Genomic DNA, 3315 nt, shown 5'->3' with positions numbered 1-3315 from the left:
AAGAATACGGGTATATCTTGAAGAATGGCCATCTATTGAAGCATCCAAAGCAAAGAAATGGGACTCCATAGAGGGTCTGCGATACATTGGGCTTATTGCCAATAAAGCATTCTTTATGAGTCATCCCATGAACTGTAGCTGTGGGAGTTCTGTTCATAATGTAGACAACAGTATGGATAGCCTCAGACCAAATTTTTTTGGGCATATTCTTTTCATCCATTAATGCATGTGCGACTTCTGCAATATGCCTATTTTTTCTTTCTGCAACCCCATTTTGCTGTGGGGTATACCTCCAAGTAAATTGCCTCTTTATCCCATTAGTCCTCAAGAAGCTAATAAACTCATTAGAGAGGTACTCTCCCTCTCCATTTGATCTCAAGCACTTCACTTTTAAGCATGTTTCTATTTCAACAGCTGCCTTAAAAGATTTGAAGTGCTCAAACACATCACTTTTTTCCTTCATGAAGTATACCCATGACTTCCTTGAACATTCATCAATAAATGTGATAAAGTATTTGCTGCCACCAAGAGATAAATTTTGTGTAGGCCCCCAAACATCTGTATGTACTATATCAAGTATTTTTCTACTCACATAATTACATGTGCACATTAATGCATCAATCGAAGGCCTAGGTGCAATCTTATTCCAAAAGGACCCCTCGAAGTTAAATCAACCTATCTATTTTTCCAACCAAAAAGTAATCGACAGAGAAAGGAATTATACCGTGATGTAGTTGGAGTGCATAGCAATGGTATTTGCCTTGTAGAAGTTTCGACACTACTTGCTATCAACACACTTCAAATTCTACGTGGATCATAAGGCCCTATCCTTCTTGATGAAAAAGGCCAATATAAAGGGAAGAATAATGAGATGGCTTCTTCTATTTCATGAGTTTGACTTTGAAGTGGTTACCAAACCCAGTCACTCCCATGTCTTCACTGATCATTTGTCACGAATCCCTTAGAGCAATGAGGAAGAGCAGGATGACCCAGACCTTCTTGATGCTTCCCTTTTTCTAGTTGAAACTATTACCCCATGGTACACAAATATAGCCAACCTCTTGGCAACCCAACAGTATCCCCCTAGTATCTCGAGCCCCTGCAAAGAAGAAGCTTCTATTGGAATTTTCCCCCTAAACCTTGTTAGGTGGTGCTCTGTACAAGAAAGGTAAATATGAAGTATTGCGCAAATGTGTTGCAAGAGAAGAGATTGGAATAGTGTTGAAAGCATTCCACGATGAGCCCTATGGCAAACACTTTGCAGGAGAAGAAACAACTAGAAAGGCCTTGCTTGCAGGATATCAATGTGGTCGACCCTCCACAAGGATGCCTATGACTATTGCAAACGTTGTGATGCTTGTTAAGGAATGGGAAAGCCTACCAAATCTAGCGCCATGCCACTGCAACCAATTCTTCCCCTAAAGCCATTTGAGAAATGGGGAATTGATTTCGTAGGCTCTATTGATCCGCCAAACCAGAAGAAAACATAACAAATACATCTTGGTTCGTACGGACTATGTGACAAAGTGGTGTGAAGCCAAATCTCTCAAGAGGGATGATGGCAATAGCGTGGCCCTGTTCTTGTACGAGAATATCATCACTTGTTTTGGCAGTCCTCTCAAGCTCGTAAGTGACAGAGGTACTCACTTTCTCAATAAGATTATGGAAGAGTTGATATAGTTGTACAAGATATGCCATTGTAAATCCACACCCTACTACCCCAAAGCCAATGGCCAAGTTGAAGTTACCAATCACGTTCTCTCCTCAATATTGAAAAGGATGATTTTTGCACATTGTCGTGATTGGAATGATCGACTTACAGAGGCCATTTGGGCATACAGAACCTTCCATAACGCTGCTATAGGACATACCCCTTTCCAGTTGGTGTATGGTACAAAAGCCATCTTCCTTTTTGAACTGAAGCTAGCTATCATTTAATGCTTCAGAGATGACGAGTCCTTACAATTCCATCTCTTGCATCTAGAATGTTTGGATGAGACTCACATGATGGCCCTATAGTGCATGGAAGCCACACAAGCTCACAAAAAGGCCTATCATGATACCTTCATCAAGCAGGAGTTCAAGGAAGGTGACTTAGTTTAAGCCTATGATTCCCGATTTGGAAAGTTTCCAAGCAAGCTTGAAAAACAATGGATGGGCCCCTATAAGGTACTTGCTATCAACCCTAATAGCTCTGTCTAAGTACAAATAGTCGATGCTTGTGATGATCCCTTCCTAATTAATAGCTATTGCCTCAAGATGTGTTACCCTCCCTGGGGATCCTGACAATCATTGTTGATTGCTCCCTCATTCTTTGCACATCCATCGATGTATGACTTTACCTATTATTTATGATAGCCCTTCTATTGATATCGATGAGGTGGCCTCGTTCTCCTAAACCCTCACAGTCATGTTCCACCACCCCAACATGGCTTCCTTTCTATCTGATCTAGTAGAGGTGGCGAGGATGGTTCTGATACATGGTGTTCCTACCATTCTCCTCTTTGAAAAGGCCACAAAAGAAAAAAAAAAGAGAATAATTATATATCGATCATGGGAGAAAAGGACTTTCTTCCCCCTATCATGCTGACCTATTCTTCGAGAAAAGGTGGAGATACCCTCAGGAATAGGGAAAAGAAAAAAATGGAAAAAAAGAAAAGAAAAAAATCAAGTTATTATGGGAGAAAATGAAAAAATTTCATGTCATAATAGGCATCGTTCCAAGAAAAGGTGACAAACATCCTTGGACGGGAAGTTGGCTGTGGAAAAGGTGGTAACATCCTACAATCTAAGACAATTGAATTACTAGAAAAACTCTTCCATAAGAAGTTTTTGAGCCGCCTCCCTTGGTGCGATGTCACATCGATGCTTCTAACTCCTACAACGTATGATATTTCCAATATGCAATCCAAGTACCGGATGTGTAAGCTGCCTCCCCTGGGTATACCTCTTCATCAACCAATCCATGTTGACATCATCAACTAGCTAAAGCCGATCTTCATTGACAAACCTTGAGCGATGTGAGCTATCATCCTAACTGGATGGGGATGTGAGTATGGGCTACCCTTTGTATTCATTAACAAAGCATGAGACACAAAGGGTGGAGTGAGTGACTAGTCCTTGTCATTTATATCCAATAGAGAGGTGAGATATATGAATGAAGTGTTGCATGAATGTAGCCTCCTTGCACTAAGGGTAACCCAACAACAAAGTCCATGCTCATAAATTCCCAATTCATTTGGGGGATGTTGAGAGGTTGCAGCTTCCCAGGCATCTTGACATGTTCTGCCTTAATGCGTTGGCAAGACAAACATT

The sequence above is a fragment of the Lygodium microphyllum genome, chromosome 8 (genome assembly GCF_053477565.2).
Source record: "Lygodium microphyllum isolate KBCC chromosome 8, Lygodium_microphyllum_v1.1.10, whole genome shotgun sequence".
NCBI classification, from domain to species: Eukaryota; Viridiplantae; Streptophyta; class Polypodiopsida; order Schizaeales; family Lygodiaceae; genus Lygodium; species Lygodium microphyllum.
The sequence above is the reverse complement of the archived record's forward strand: the minus strand, read 5'-3'. Positions refer to the sequence as shown.